We start from the raw sequence: 17,600 nt of genomic DNA on the forward strand, positions 1-17,600 counted from the left end.
CAGGGTCCTAGGATGGAGCCCAGTGTCAGCCCTCAGCAGGGAGTCTGCTTCTCCCTCTCCCTTTTCCCCTTCTCTGGCTCACATGCATGCTCTCTCTCCCTCCCTCTCTCTCAAATAAATAAAATCTTTTTAAAAAATTAATAAATAAAAAATCAGAAAAGATTTGAACATACACTGCACAAAGGACAATATATATATGACAAATAAGCACATGAAGAGAGTCATAGGGAAAAGTAAATGAAATGAGAAAAACCCCATAAAATATGAATACATGTTGATTAGAATGATTAAAATTAAAAGGACTGACTATATCAAATGTTGGCCAAGATTTGAAAAACTAAAACTTTCACACACTGATGGTGGGAATATAAAATGCTATAACCACTTTGGAGAACAGTTTGGTAGCTTCTTAAAGTGTTGAGCATATAGCTACCATATGATCCAGACATCCCACTTATTTACCCAAGAGAGAGAAAAAAAAAAAAATCTATCCATACAAAGACTTGTACATGAATGCTCCCAGCAGTTGTTTTTTTTTTTTGCAACAGCCAAAAACTGGAAAAATCCTAAACGTCTGTCAACAAACAGGTCAATGGATAAAAAAATTGCAGTATATCCAGGCAATGGAATACTACTCAGTGATAAAAGAGAACACAAACATGGATGAATCCCCGAACAGTTATGCTGGGTAAAATGAGCTAGATTTTTTTTTCAAGGACTACACTATATAATTGCCTTTATGTCAAGTTCCTTCAAAAGTAAATAAATTTATAGTGACAGAAAGCAGATCAGTGGAAGTCTGGGATGGTGGAGATTCAAAGTGAGGAGGGCCAGGAAGAAGGGATTATAAAATCGGATGAGGAAACTTTTGTGGTGCTGGATACATTCACCATCTTGACTGTGAAATGGTTCCACAAATAGGTGCATATGTCAACACCTACAAAATTGTACTCTTTAAATGCATGCAGCTTGGGGCGCCTGGGTGGCTCAGTTGGTTAAGTGACTGCCTTCGGCTCAGGTCATGATCCTGGAGTCCCTGGATCGAGTCCCGCATCGGGCTCCCTGCTCGGTAGGGAGTCTGCTTCTCCCTCTGACCCTCCCCCCTCTCATGTGCTTTCTCTCTCATTCTCTCTCTGTCAAATAAATAAATAAAATCTTTAAAAAAAATAAAAAAATAAAAAAAATAAATGCATGCGGCTTGTTATATGGCAGTTATACCTCAATTTTTAAAGAAAGAAAAGAAAAATCCGCCCCGGTGCCTAGGTGGCTCAATCGGTTAAGCATCTGCCTTCGGCTCCAGTCATGATCTCAGGGTCCTGAGATCCAGCCCTGAGTAGGGCGCCCTGCTGGGTGGGGAGTCTGCTTCTGCTTCTTCCTCTGCCCCTCCCCCCATTCATGCTCTCTCTTGCAGGTGCTCTCTAGTTCAAATAAATAAAATTAATTAAAAAAAAGAAAAAGAAAAATCCTCCAATGGTTTCATCTCATCACACTGCCATTTGAGTTTTATTCCAACCCCCTAATTGTGACCCACAGGCCCTACAACATATCCTGGCCCGGGCATACCTCTCTTGCCTTATCCCATTTGTTCTCTCTTCCCTGCCTCCTCTATTGCTTCTACCACAATGGCCTCCCTCCTTCCCCCTTCAAGCCCTTTCATATACCAAAAACTTTCACTTGTTTCTCCCTCTTCCCCAAGACATTCCCTTGACTAGCTCTCAGCTTTAGCACTCAGCACACCCATCAGCCCTGATGAGGTCTTCTAGATGACTCAGATTGAATAGGTCCCAGAGCACTGTCCTTCTCTGCCATGCTGGGCTTACTTCCTTCATAACGTTTTATCACCATCTGACAGCAGCTTATTTATTTATTACTACTTGTTTACTATTTATCTCTCCTTCCAAAAAAGCAAATCCATACTTGAAGGGTAGAGACCTTCTCTATTTTGTTCAATGCTTTATCCCCAGTTCCTAAATTATTCTCTGGCACATGGTAGAACCTTAGTAAATATTTTTGAATGAATGACTAAATTCAGTACGCCATTGAAGTTTTGAAAGGGTTCACTTTTCATTAAATATTAATGCTCTAGACATGTAGGAGAGCTTGGTTTTAGAGCATTTATCTTCCTAATTCATACTCTTAATTCATCCATCTTTCTGACTTTTAGGAATGCTTACTTTCCTCTGTTTACAAGCCAAGATCAGCTTCCTTGACGTGTATAAACTCCAGGCTGCTTTCTGACTGGGTCTCCATGATGCCCCCTATGATATTGTAATTTGTCAAAAACTCAAGTTTAAAATAAAGAATTCAGGAGAGATTCCTTGTCTAAAAATGGAGGGCACATGGAGGCAAAAGCAAATATTCTGATGTGGTTGAAGTGTTGGGTTGGAGAGAAGAAAGGATACAATATTTTATGTTGGCCTATGAGTCAAGCAAAACCACTGTGTATGGCAAATGGTATTTGTCTCCTTTCTCTAAAGGTGAAAACTGAGTAAGTCTTCTGATGTCAAAATCCATATTCTTTCCAGTAAGGGAAGTAGCTATAGGTAAAGCTAGAACAGGAGGAGGAATTCTGTTATCAGCCATGAGAAGCTAAGTTATGCTACAATCTCAGTGATCAAGCACAAACATGTTTATTTCTAGTTCACACAAAGTCACTTATTGGTCCAAGTACCTATCTAGGACAGTTTCCCTCCATGTCAGTTCATATTCAAAGATTCTTTAATTTTATGGCACCTCCATTTAGATGCATACTTTCATAGTCATTGGAACAAGGGAAGTAGAACCATGGAGAATGGATCTCCAGCTCTCAAACATTTCCACCCAGAAATGATTTATGTCAATTCTACTTATATTTTATTGGCCAAATCAAACTTTATGGCCTTGGCTAATGTCAAGGGACTGGAAGGACAATCACTCCATGTACCTGGAAGGAGGAGACTAGAAATACTAGTGAGTAGCATGAAGGTTTTCTCAGGTTTCAATCATGGAAGACCTTGAGCTTCAGCTGAAGAGAAGGGACCTTACATGGTTAACCAGTGCACAGCCATGGAAGGTTTGAGCATTGAGTGGCAGTATCAAGAATTAAGACTCTATTAAGGTCTGAAACAGGGATCTCTAATCCCATGAGGCTTGATTTCAACCTATGGATACCTAGAAATGTTAATGGTGTTTATGCCTGTAAGCACACAGCCTATGGATCTAAGCATTTGCATTTAAGGTAAAGACCCATCTCATCTTGATGTAAATAAAGATTAGCACATGTCTATCTGCCCAACTCTGCAGGTGGGAACTTTCTAGTCACATCCCCACCTCCAGCCAGCTATTACTGCCCATACCCCCAGCACTACCAAAACATCTTCCAAACAGCTGGAGGTTCTACTTGCTGACTTTGCAAAAGCCCCTCTTAAATTCCTCTTTTCTTAGAAAGTGACTCTGGCCAAGTACTGAGAAGTTCACACCAGATGGGATGCATTTACACAGAACCAGGGCCAAAGAACACCCATCTCTTTGTGTATGACCACAGGCTGGGCAGAAAATATCCTCTGAAGCTCTGCTTTTCACACCTGTCAGATGTAACAACTCTGTGTATACATGCATTTTGGTGAAAGAGACTTCCCTGATTAAGAAAGTATTTTTAAACAAATATACAGTTGGACTTTTTTCCTACTACAATGCCATTCCCTTCGTCCTTATGATCTTGAATCAAAGCCAAAAAGATGTTCTCTAGTCATGTATCTTTGGAAGAAAGTTGGAGCTTGGATCTGTCCATTCCCTATTTAATTTATGAGAGAAATATGTTCTGACTACAATCACATGCCAGTTACGGTCCTTTCTTTTTCCAGGGCCTTTCTCCGTGGGGCTGGAATATTCGTCTTCAAGTTCAGGCCTCTCCTATTTGGAAGATGTGAGGCTATCAGTTGGGTTTCCCGGAGGGTGGGCTCTGAGATGGAAATAGCATGCAGGAAGCCTAGTAGGGCACACTCGGAAGGGAAGGGAAGGAAGGGATGCAGGATGGACAGAAGGAAAAGCCAGGCTGCAGAGAAGGCTTCTGCTGACCTCACAGGGGCTCAGAAGCTGGAAAGGCCCTTTGGTGTTACCTACTTCACAGGACAAGCAGAGGACTCTCTGCATCAAGCACTCACTGGAGGCAGGCTACCCCAGAAAGGAGGAATGGCTTTGGGTGAGGCAAGTCTCTCCAGTGCAGGGCAATTTCCAGAGACAGCCAGAAACATTCCCTGCCACTGAAGAGCAAAGTCATTCATTGCTGAGGGGGGATGGAGGTGACACATTACAGCATTCACTATGTATTTTGTATCCACAGCTAGAGTTCAAGTTAGGCAGGGTGATGTCATGGGGCAGCACTGGACCAAAAGAGCACCAGACAAAGATCAGTGATCTTTGGTCAAGCAGAACTGAGTAACTCAGGCAATCATCAGGGCGCTGCATCCCAATAAAGAGGGGCACCAGTCAAGCCCTTGATGTTTGTGATCCTTCCCTAAACTCCATAACACACAGTCCCTGGCCACCACTGGTGCAAGCTGGGGTAGATTTGTCTCACCCTGACACTTACTTGTGGTCCCTTTCCTGAAAAGTTGATGTCAGCTAACAGAGCCCACTGCTGTAGACCACCCTGTGCCTTTAAATCAAGCCAACTCACCCACAGCCACCAACATGGAAAATCACAAGTACTCCAGCTCCTTTCACTTTGCTTGGGATCTTACTCATGCTCCCAGATGCAAGCATTTGCCTGGCTTGAAGATTTCCTTCACCCTGCTGGCCTCTGGGAAGAGCTGAAGGATTGTGAATTTCCCAGTTGGGGTCCTCGTCCTCCATGCTTCTGGCTCACCATCACTCTCTTAATTCTTCATCCCCTAGACTTGTTAGGGAGCCTCTGCCTGCAAGCTCCAAGACGCCTGGTATTGTGGCTTGAATCATGTCCCTCCAAAATCACATGTTAACGTCCTACCCTCTAGTACCTAAAATGTGACCTTATTTGGAAATAGGGTCTTTACAAAGGTAGTTAGGTTAAAATGAGGTCATTAGGGCAAGCCTAATCTAATGTGACTGGTGTCTTTATAAAAAGGGGGAGTTTGACACTGTTGGTGAGAATGCAAGCTGGTGCAGCCACTCTGGAAAACAGTATGGAGGTTCCTCAAAAAGTTGAAAATAGGGGCGCTTGGGTGGCTCAGTTGGTTAAGCGACTGCCTTCGGCTCAGGTCATGATCCTGGAGTCCCGGGATCGAGTCCCGCATCGGGCTCCCTGCTCAGCAGGGAGTCTGCTTCTCCCTCTGGCCCTCCCCCCTCTCATGTGCTCTCTCTCATTCTCTCTCTCTCAAATAAATAAATAAAATAAAATAAAAAAGTTGAAAATAGAGCTACCATATGATCCAGCAATTGCACTACTGGGTATTTACCCCAAAGATACAAATGTAGAGATCCGAAGGGGTATGTGCACCCCAATGTTTATAGCAGCAATGTCCACAATAGCCAAACTGTGGAAAGAGCCAAGATGTCCATCGACAGATGAATGGATAAAGAAGATGTGGTATATATATACAATGGAATATTATGCAGCCATCAAAAGGAATGAGATCTTGCCATTTGCAATGACGTGGATGGAACTGGAGGGTATTATGCTGAGCGAAATAAGTCAAACAGAGAAAGACATGTATCATACGACCTCACTGATATGAGGAATTCTTAATCTCAGGAAACAAACTGAGGGTTGCTGGAGTGGGGGGTGGGATGGGAGGGATGGGGTGGCTGGGTGATAGACACTGGGGAGGGTGTGTGCTCTGGTAAGTGCTGTGAATTGTGCAAGACTGTTGAATCTCAGATCTGTACCTCTGAAACAAATAATGCAATATATGTTAAGAAAAAAAAGAAGAAGAAGAAGATAGCAGGAGGGGAAGAATGAAGGGGGGCGGAAATCGGAGGGGGAGACGAACCATGAGAGACGATGGACTCTGAAAAACAAACTGAGGGTTCTAGAGGGGAGGGAGGTGGGAGGATGGGTTAGCCTGGTGTTGGGTATTAAAGAGGGCACGTTCTGCATGGAGCACTGGGTGTTATGCACAAACAATGAATCATGGAACACTACATCAAAAACTAATGATGTAATGTATGGTGATTAACATAACAATAAAAATTTTTTTAAAAAGGGGGGGAAGTTTGGTCATCCACACAGGGAAGATGCCATGTGAACATGGCAGAGGTCATAAGCAGAGGTCAGAATGATGTGTCTATAAGCCAAGGAATGCCAAAGATTGCCAAAAAACCATCAAAACTAGGGGAGAGGCATGAAAGAGAGTCTCCTTCACACCAACCCTACTGGGACCCTGATCTTAGACTTCTAGCCTCCAAAACCATGAGACAAACAGACAATGTCTGTTGTCTAAGCCACCTGCTTCATGGTACTTTGTTAGGACAGCCCAAGCAGACTAACCCACTTGGGAACCTTGCCCACTCATAGCCTGCATCCTGGTCATCATTCTGGATAGGCCTACCACAAGTCCCCCACAGGGAAACCAGACATTACACCAGGGTCAGAGAGCCAGCAAGTAAAAGAGATGGCAACAGCACTTTAGAAGCTAGGTCATCTGCCAATCAAAACCACAGTGGGCTGTCACCTAACATCCATCAGAATGGCCACTACCCAAAACCAGATAATAGCAAGTGTTGCCAAGGATGTGGGGAAATTGGAATATCCGTGAATGACTGGTGAGAATGTAAAATGTTGTGCCATGGAAGGACAGTATGAAGGTTTCTCAACACACTGAAGTAGAATCACTATATGACCCAGCAATTCCACTCCTGGGTATAGATCCAAAGGAACTGAAAGCAGGACCTTGAAGAGATACTTGCACACCCATATTCACTGAAGCATTATTCACAAAGAGCCAAGAGGTGGAAGTAGTGCAAATACCCACCCACAGGTGAGTGGATAAACAAAATGTCATATGTATATACAATGGAGTATTATTTACCCACAAAATTAAGGAAATCCTGTCACATGCTACCACATGGATGAACCTGGAGGACTTTATGCTGAGTGAAATAAGCCAGTCACTAAAGGACAAATATCGTATGATTCTACTTACCTGAGATCTCTAGAGTAGCCAAAATCATGGAAACAGAAAGTAGAGGGGTGGCTGCCAGGGGCTGGGGGACGGGCAGAATGGGGAGTTATTCAATGGGTATAGGGTTTCAGTTTCACAAGGTGAAAAGTTCTGGAGATCTGTTACACAATAATGTGAATATAGTTAATATTACTAAACTATACACCTAAAAATTAAGAGAATAAACTTTATGTTATGTGGGGTTTTTTAACCACAATTAAAAAGAGAAAGAAAGAGACGCTGGAGCCAGGTCAGTTGGCTCCCAGCCCAGCTCTCTTCTTCATGGCATGCCAACTGTCCCTGCCTGCACCCAGGGAAAATGCTATGGGGACATGAAGGCAGACAAGGGGGTGATGGATCTATAAGCCAAAGGAATGCCAAAGACTATCAACAAAGGCATTCCATGTGAATGCTTTGTGAAAGGACAAGGGACTGACCGGTCATTCAACAAAAGCACCGCCCATCCATTAAAACGGGAGAGGGGGCATTCATGGAATATCTCCTGGGGGGCTCGAAGTATACCCGATCTGACCTGATCTTCTCAGCCACACTGTTGATGGTCCTCATTTCTCCATCCTGGAGAGGAAGAAGTTGAGGTGCAGAGGTGAAAGGACCTGATCCAAGTCCCCCAACCAGCGGGAGGGTGACCTGGGACCTCCTCCCACCACCCCAGTTGCCCATTTGATGACGACTTAGCAAAACCACTTGGCTTACAGAGCTTTTAGGAGCCTTTCAAAGAGGTAAATGGAACTCTCTCTCTCTCATCAGTGTGCTCATCAGGGTTCCCCCCCCACACTTTTTTTTTCTGGAAGGGAAAATGGATCAGCTAGTGAAAAATATTTTCCTTCAAGATCATTCAAGGTATTTGGGGATTTGGATTGCCAAATATCGCAAAAGAGAAAGAAGTATGATGTGGGGCTGAGGGTGAAAGTAAACATTCAACCAGTCCTAAGAGGCTTGGGAAAAGCTTCCGGCACAGCTCCCTGGCTACCGCCCCTGATGTTCGCACAGCTTTTTGAGTTGGCAGACCCTGGGGAGACTGCACCAGGGTGGTCAAGCCCGACTCTTGCCAATCTTGGTTACCCTTTCAAATCCTGCCCACCAAAAACAAACCCACCGCCCCCACCCCCAAGCCTCAGTGTGTTCGAATTTCTTTCCCTCTTGCCAAAACCTGATTTCCTGTTTCTAAGAAAAAAACTTTTAAAATACCCCTTTAAAAAATCTCCTTAAGGCAGCTTACACATCAAAGCGCTCTTAGAAAGTAGGGTTCTGTTTGGTTAAGTACACATGAATCAGAAAAAATTCTGATTAAATTTCCCCTTTTAAGTGCTAAGGATTTTTACTGGATGTGGGTAAAAAGTTTTCGGACAAAGCAGAGATTCTTGGGGGCCACGAGGAACATTATTCTCGTCCAGTTTGCTCATTGCAGAGATGAGGACCCCAAGACCCAGAGGGGGTAAGTGATTTCCTAAGGCCTGGTGGCAAGGAAGCATCAGACCTGAACTTAATAACCCCGGGCACTTCACTCCCAGTCTGGTGGTGTTTCCATACTTCTATCAATTTCTCTTAAGTTGGAAATTGTAGGACTTTTTTCAAAGTCAAAGGTGATTTAAAGTTTGAAACATTCAGAAAGAAGCTAGTTACTGATCTCATTTTTTTAAAGGTATCAGAGTCTAAAAAGAACGGCCATAATTCCCTTTACTGAGCACTTATCATACATGTGCATGGTTCATTTAATCACCACATTCTATGAGATAATTTAGTGTATTCTATTTTACAAAACAAAAAAAGAAAGAAAAATAAATTTTTAAAAGAGGGGAGGAGAGGGAGAACAGGATTCAAATTCTGGTTCCAGGTTTTGCTCTATTTCTTGAGGGACCAAAATGTGCCAGGCTCTTCTCATACCAGATACCCGATAACCCTTAAAGCAGTCTTACGAGGTAAGTATTATCATCTCCGTCACACAAATGACAAAAGCAGATCTTAAAGAAATGTGTCAACTCTTCCAAGTTCTCACCACCTGTGAGTGGTAGCACGGGGTTTGGAACCTACATCTGGACAGCAAAGCCCACCCTCTTTCTATTACTTCACAGGGTTGTTTTGAGGGTCAAATCAAATCATGGAAGTGAAAGCCTTCTGTAAAACTGTAAAGAAGGTAACCTATTTGAGGGATAATCGTTTGAATTCTAAGCTGTTGTATTTTTCTAAATTTCCACTCTGGCTTTTAGCAACAGGATCTCAGAGCCAGCCAATGACCAGGGGCCTAAGTCTCTCTGCTGAAAAACATTTTCCAAATAAAAGATTTGATTGAACACACTCTTGTTTTCCTTGGGTAGGTCCCAACCACCCAAATGTTTAATTGGGTTGGAAAGTTTTGATCCTGATGGCCATTGTTGGAGGCAAATGAGAAACGTGGAGTCTTGCTCTCTGACCCTGAGAGGAGAAGAGGGCCCAAGAAAACCACAAAGAGCAGTCACCCCTTTAGCAGCAATGCTATCCAAATAGCAGCATTTTTAGATCAAATGCTGGTTCATTCATTTGCCTGTTCACTTGTTTATTCTAGGCTGTCTTATGAGCACCTTCTGCAAGTCATACCCTGCTTGAGGCGTATGGAATACAAAGGAATGGCTATAGTCTTTCCCTCCACGAGCCCACAGGGCTGAGGACTTGGATAACATTCCTCACGAATGTCCCCCTGCCCTTCCTAGTCAGAACTTATTCTTCCCTCTTCTCTGTGCCATAATCTATGCCAGTGTTAAGGGCTGAATTGTAGACCCCCCACCTCCACCACCAAATTCATAGGTTGAAGTCCTAACCTCTTTACCTCAAAATGTGACGGTAATTGGAGACAGGGCCTTTAAAGAGGTAATTAATGCGAAATGAGATTGTACAGGTGGGCTCTAATCCAATAGGGCTGGTGTCATCGTAAGAGGAGCTTAGGACACAGACCCACACAGAGCAAAGGCCACATAAAGACACAGAGGGAAGGAGGGCCATCCACGAGACGCAGAGAGAGGTCTCAGAAAAACAATCCTGCCTCCTTTGAGCCTCCAGAACTGTGAGACAATGAATTTCTGTTATTTAAGACATCCATTCTGTGGTTTCTCTTATGGCAACCCCAGCAAAGTATTACAACTGGCTAAAGCCTTGACTCTGATCTCCAGGTAATAAGAATTATTTTGGTGTGGGGTGCCTGGGTGGCTCAGTCATTAAGCATCTGCCTTCAGCTCAGGTCATGATCCCAGGGTCCTGCATTGGGCTCCCTGCTCCATGGGAAGCCTGCTTCTCCCTCTCCCACTCCCCCTGCTTGTGTTCCCTCTCTCGCTGTGTCTCTCTCTGTCAAACAAATAAATAAAATCTTAAAAAAAAAAAAAAGAATTATTTTGGTGTTTACTGAATTTAAAAAATGATAAAAAATAACCCTGGGTCAATCCTCAACAGGTTTGCAGTCTTAAAGAGGAGACTGGCATTTTTTTCTTCCTTGTTCTGTGCTAGGTGCTAGGGGCACTGGGATGAAAACACTGTGAGCCTTCTTCATAGAGTATTCTAGTGGGGAGCCAAGCCGACTTCTCATGCATAGTGATTTAAGTGCTGTGATAGGGGACAGCAATGCTCAGTGCACAAAGGAACCCCCTCACCCAGCTGGGGGAGGGACAAGGTCAGGGGACTCCTCCTAGAGAAGAAACTCCCCGGCTGTCATGAAGTACAAACAGCTGTTACCCAGGAGAAGGTGGGGACAGACCATTCCAGGCATGTGCACAGGCAGGGGGTATGAGTGACCCAGCCATGGCAAGTCAGTGCAAGTGAGGGAACAGAAAGAGAGAAGGCCCCAGGCTGAAGCTGAGGCCAGGTCATGGAGACAGTGAGGGCCAGCCTTCCTCAGAAGAGGCACTCAAGGAATGTTTGCTGAGTTGAATTGAAATGACTACCCCTAAACATGGTGTGCAGACCTACCCACCAAGAAGAAACAATCCCATTTCCTTTCTCCTCTGCTCCAGCCAGCCAGGCCCCATCCTTTCCTCCTTCACGCCGCCTTCGTCTTTGTGAAATCTGGCCAGAGCTTGGCCTGGGGGTGGTCTTTCTCTTCCTTGTGGTCACATTGATGCTATTTTTTGAGGGGCCCTGCAGGGTAACAGAGACTCTTCAAGTCAGCACACCTGGGAGCCAGTCCTGGAAAGTTCTGGTGCCTTGGGGTGAGTCACTCCAGTTCTAGAAGCCTCTGCTTCCTAATCTTTGAACTGAAGATAACAAGACCCATCATTATCCATCCTCCTTTTCTTCCTTTTTATGATAGAGCCTCCATCCCATTTTAGCTGGGCACACAGGGCCATGAGATGGAGGCTGTGTTTCCCAGCCTGTGTTTCCCAGGCACCTCAGCTCAGAACAGTGGACATGAGCAGAAGTGAGACAAGCAACTCTCAAGTCACTCTTTAAAGACAGCTTTGCTACTTGCCAGGGGACTCTTCCATTCTTTCTGAGGGCTGGGAAATAGAAGCAACCAGAGCAGATCCCAAAGCCACACCATGCAGGTGACGGACTGACCTACCAGCCAGGGGTCCTGGATGCACCCCAGACCACTTCCCCCTCAACTCTTCGTAAGAAGAGTAAACATCTACTTTGTTTACACCACTGAAACCTGGGTCTCTTTGTGCAAACACTTCATCTGTACCCTAAGTAACCCACAGCCTTATTTTGGAGATTGTAGGTAATATTCAAAGCTACTTGATGTGTAGTGGATCTGTGATTAGTTGATGCTAATAACTATTATTAGGATGAATTAATAGGATGTGGTGAGTCACTAAGTATGGCTGGCAAGGAAAAGGGAAAGCTCCTCAGACTCTGGGATTTCTCACTTGAGAGTCTAGGATAATGGGGCAACTCTGAATAGAAATGGGGGCAGAGTGCGGGGGAGCCAATGGAGAGGGGAAATAAAGGCAGACTTTGGCTGTGTTGAATTTTAGTTGCTGGCAGGGCTCGTGGAAAGAGATGCCAGCAGGCATTTTGAAATTCAAGCCGAAATTAGACCCAGAAACCAGGAATCATTGAGGGGAGTGGGGGAGTTGTAGGACCGGATGAGATTTCTAAGGGAGAGAGCCACAGACCTAAGTCTTAGAAGGATACTGAGGAGACCAGTCTGTCTGGAGCAAAGATTTTTAAGGTACAAGGGAGAGAAAAGAATAGGAAAGCTGGGTTAGATCTTGTGGAGCAGCAGGGGTCCTGCTGAGGAGTTCAAATATTACTCTACAGGCAGTTGGGGGCCATGGACAGTTCTGAATGGGGAGGGGGGTGATGAGGAATCTGCCTGTCCTACCAGAGGATCCCTGGGTGACACAGAGGAGTGCACTTCATCTCACCAGGTAAACCATTGCGCTGGGATTTAGCAGACATGTGCAAAATATAGGGAACAACTTCAATAAACATTTGGCCTCTAGGTGGTGGCTTGTGAGATTATAGAATTTTTTAATATAAAAATTGGATGAAGTTAAATGTTTTAAAAGGGCCATATGTGTTATGAACTAGGTAAATCAAAGCACTTTAAGGTTGAATATTTTGGGGAGATTCTATGGAGACAGTGAGAGCAAAGATTTGGCCAGAGTGACTCCATGGATTGAAAAATAACATCGCAAAGGAGGTGGGAAGACAGGTGTCTCCCATTCATCCTTTTGGTCCTTCAGTCAACAGATAGGTGTTGAGGTTGTACTCCATGTCTGCGTATGCTGGGTGCCGAAGGGAGGGTGAAGACAAGAGACAAATCTGTTGGGAGTTGAGGAGTTTGTTGTGGAAAATAAAGCTGAAGGAAGGAATAAAAGTGAAGGGTGCAGCTGCGTTATCTCAGGGAAGTTCCCTCTGAAGCAACCTTTGAGCCCAGAAGGCAGTTGAGGGGAGCCAGGTAGGTCTCAGAGGCAGAAGGAACAGCAAAGGCCCAGAGATGGGAGACGGCATGACATGAATGGCCATGAGGTCAAGGCCAGCACCAGGGTGAGGCAAGTGCCTAGGTGCAAATTTAAGGAGACACTCACTCTCAGGGCCATGCAATTGCCAACTCCGAGAGTAAATATATCCTGACATCCTGGGCCCAAGCCATTCTCCTTCCATTCTTGGGTCATCTTAGTCCAAACCCTGGTGGCAAGAGCTGATTGCAGGATTTAGAGAATGGCAGCAGGCCCCAGGATGGCCACTAGACTCAGAAGATCCCTACCAGAAAGCCCAAGGCCACAGATGCTCACTCACTTGCTTGCTCTGCCTAAAAAACTTTACGTACAGTTCCCACAAAACCCTACATGCCTGGAGGCGTCACCTAAAGGGTAAGAGGAGAGTTTGGACCCACTTCTTGATATGTTAGAGGATCTTCACTAAGAAGAAGTGTCCAGCCTTGTGTCCCAACATGACATGGCTGTAAAACCTCAAGGAAGCCCCTCCCCCACTCTGGACTCAAATTTCCTTTTGTGTACCATCAAAGGATTGGATTTGAGGAACTCAAGTGCCCCCACCACCACCATCCAGGTCCGAAATCTTATGGTTCTATGAACTCAAAACAAACCTCTGTTTTTAAAGGAGAGAAGTGTCTCAGGGAGGCTATCAAAAGCTGGAAGAAAACAAATCTTTTTCTCTTCTTCCTCAAGTACTTCTAAGACACATGGGAGCTAGTTTCAGAATTCTAGCTGCGGGATCAATCTCTCTCCATGGGAGGGAAGAACCTCTCGAGGTGTGTGATGACCTAGATATCACCAATAGACTCGAAATCTGCCATCCTGGGGAGTGTTCACACACTACTGCCTTCACTGACCGGAACCACAGTAGTCACTCGTAGGAGGGACCACTTCAGGAGTCAGTGAATAAAGAACAATATACTGTTTTGAACAAAGTGGCCCACTTGAAGCCAATCTTTCCATTCTTGATCCCGAGCCAACACAGATATAACTGGCCCATTACCCATCTCTCTTAGGCTTTCCACAAGCCGTCTTGCCCCTTCCACATTTCCAACAATCTCCCTGGGGTTTAGAGTTTTTGAGCAATTTCCATTTTGACATCTAATTTGACTTCTGCACCCAGGATCTGAGGCAGAAACTATCACTGCTACTTTACATATGAGGAAAGTGAGGCTTTCAGAGAGAAGAGCTACAAGAACCTCCCATGTGGGTGTCATTTCTGAAGAGCTGGCAGCAAGACCCTATCAAGTTGATGCCATGAAATCTCATGATAACTGGGGGTTAGTGAACAGAAATACCCCCACCTATTGCAGCAGTGAATCACATCTCAGGTTTACACCTTACAAATATCTACGGTCTACTCATCGTGTCCCAGTATAACAGACAGCTGGGACACAGATACCACACCATCCCTTCCACCCTCCTCTACACTTTTGCCTTTAGGTTCTTGGACACATATCAACTCCTTTCTCCTTCCACTTCCCCTTAAAAAGTCCATGCATATCAGCTCCAGCAAATAGATCCCTGGAAGGATCACCATGCCACTGGTTCTGCCACTAGCCCGACTCCAGTGCAGGTCTGAGCCCCACTGGGGCACCCCTGCTATATGCTGCCCTAAGGAAAATCTTTGCAGGGACTTAGAGTGGCCTCCGCCCTCTACCGGTAGAAGGATAGAGACACGTAGCTCCAGGACACCAGCTACTCTAATTTTCCACTCTTGACTCACAGTGCCTTGCCCAGAAAGGCTTTTGGGTCCCAGACTGCACACAGTTCAGAATGCCAGGATTTAATAGATGTGTTTGCATGTGCAGGATGAGCCAAAGAATAGAAACTCTGCCCCCATCTAGAGTGAATGCCCATGACAGACGCACATTCCCTGAAATAACCTGAGAGCAAACGTTGGGAGAGGCAAGAGCTAGGGAAGGAGAGACAGTGGGCTCTCAAGTCAAACAAAGCACAGTTGTACACTTGTAGAGCAAGACCTTGGGGGCCATCAGCTAGAGGAGGGTAGACCCATGACAAAGGCAAGCAGGTGGCAGAAGTTACCTTAATAAGTCAGTTTGGTTTTTGCTTTGGGTTTTGGCAACCAAGGATTTATCTTATAAAAATGGAAAAGCTCAAGTTCAAACATTTAGTCTCCTGCAGCCTGCTTCAGGCCAGTCAAATCAAGCAAGAAGTGAAAGAATTAACCTTGAGAAGAGCTAGGAAGTTCAGAATGGATTCCAGTTTGACCTGGAAAAAATCTTCCCCCGTCTTGAACTTCATAAAGTGCTTCCATCAGCTCTGAACCATCCCAACAGCCTTGTAAGAGATGACTTGTTATTTCTATTTTGCACTGAGAAAACTGAGGCACAAAGAAGGAAAGTGACTTATGCCCAAAGCCACATGCTGGCAAGGGGCATAGCTGGAATTCTATCCCAGGTCTGTTTGAACCTGGGATTTCCAGCCAGCATACCACATGCTTCCAAATAATCCAATGAAGTAGGGATTTATTATACCTCAGATTCAAAGAGATTAGCCCAAAGTTACATGGACAGTAAATTCAGTACCAGGAGGTGAACCTAAGTTTCTTAGCGCCAGAACTAGACCTCTTCCCACCACACCACAATGCTTTGGTGACCACTCTCTGCCTGAACTACTCCTCTAACCTGCCAAAGCAGCATCTGGTTTGTAGTAGGTGCTAAATAAATACTCGGATAAATGAGTCCTTCTTTGAAGCAAAGTTTTATTAGAAAAGCAGATGATCATCTTCACTGAGCAAGATAGTGATTCATTTTGCTCAGGGCCAAAATCTGGGTTTGGAACAAAGCTCTTAGCTGTGAAATACGTCCCTGGCTCCTCCCTCCTTAAGAACAGGGACAACTGGAGAAAGAACCCACTGTTCCTCTCTGGAATGAGAATAAAACCATAAATTAGGCTTTTCTGGGTTTTTTAGGGTGATCAGGGAATAAACTTGGTACTTGACTACATTCTGACATCCAAGAGCACAGGCCTTTAAGTGGTCAAACACTACTTTTTTCCCCATTATCTGTCATTTTGTTAAGGTGTGGTGACTGACCAGTTGAAAATTATAGAAGAAACTGCTTACCTCTAGGGAAAATTCACCCATACATCCCTCTCCTACATTCTTTGGAGTGCTGGGCAAAGCACTAACATCTGAGGGGTGGGAGCCAGTGGAGGGAATGAATGGAAAGGGGCAGCCGTGTGCAGGTACTTTTCCACACAGGACCCCTTTAATCTTCATGGTGAGCCTGCAAAAGAGCAAGCCCCATTTCACAAGGGAGAAAATTAAGGATCAAAGAAGGGCTGGAATTACTAATTTTCCCACAATCAGTAAGTGGCAGAGTCAGGATCTGAACCCAAGACTTCCTGACCTCAGAACCTATGTTCTTTCCCATATACCATGATTAGAGTCTACTCATAATAGGTATGATCACAGGGAAAACTGCTCCACAAAGAGCTTCACTTTTTTTTTTTTTTTTTTTTTTGACAGAGAGAGAGAACACAAGCAGGGGGTACAGCAGGCAGAGGGAGATGGAGAAGAAGGCTCCCTGCTCTGCCAGGCTCAATCCCAGGACCTCAAGATCATGACCTGCGCCAAAGGCAGACACTTAGCCAACTGAGCCACCCAGGTGCCCCAGGGCTTCCCTTACTTTATCTTCCAGTATGTGAGGATCAAAGGCGATGGAGAATAGGGATAAGAACTCCCATTTTATAGGTGAGGAGACAGAGGCTTAGTGTTTCGAGTGATACACATATGTAATATCTGCTCCATATAATTCCTATTTTGTAGAAGAGGGAAATGAAGCTTATAGGCAATCAAGTTGCATAAGCATTTACATATGTTAATATTGTGCTCCTACTATGCACAGATTCTGGGCTGACATTTATATTTTTCCAAACCTCAGTGGTTTCTTTTGTAAAATGAGGATGAGCGTCTGAACCAGAAGTGATCAGCTAGAAAGGGTTGCATTTGGAATCTGCATCTCAACATTTCTAATTTTCAAACTTATTAAACTTTTATGTTACACCAAAAATCTCAAGGCTTTTAACTATTTCCTTCTACCTTGCTGTCCTAAAATGAGTGGCTCCTAAAAGCATCTCAATGGAGACCACTTTATCAGTTGCTAACCAGGGTAGGTATTCGGACAAATACTTACCCGAATCTGTGTAGGAGGTCTTCAGCTCTGATGCTTATATGAGCCCTTTACTTGTGGAATCAAAACTATTCATTCTACTAGTGCAGGAAGGCTGCATCTGAATAAATCCTGCCTGGCATGTCGCCTATGAGCTGGTGGGAGGGAAAAAAATGTATTAACTTCCTCCAAGAGAATGACAAGGAGGCTCTTCAGTCAGGGCTCTATGCCAAGTACTTAAAATTAAAATGGCCTTTGTCTTCTTGGGGTGCAAGAAAAGCTATATTGGACAAAACCGTGGAAGACATAGTCAGAAACACTTGGCCAATCTCTGTAGAAAGATTCCTTTCTAGCCAAGGTTTGTTGAGCACCAGTCATGAGCTTAGGGAAGTTCAGCAAAATACCTGGGGAGCACA

The sequence above is a fragment of the Mirounga leonina genome, unplaced genomic scaffold (genome assembly GCF_011800145.1).
Source record: "Mirounga leonina isolate KUSES-001 unplaced genomic scaffold, KU_Mleo_1.0 Mir_173, whole genome shotgun sequence".
NCBI classification, from domain to species: Eukaryota; Metazoa; Chordata; class Mammalia; order Carnivora; family Phocidae; genus Mirounga; species Mirounga leonina.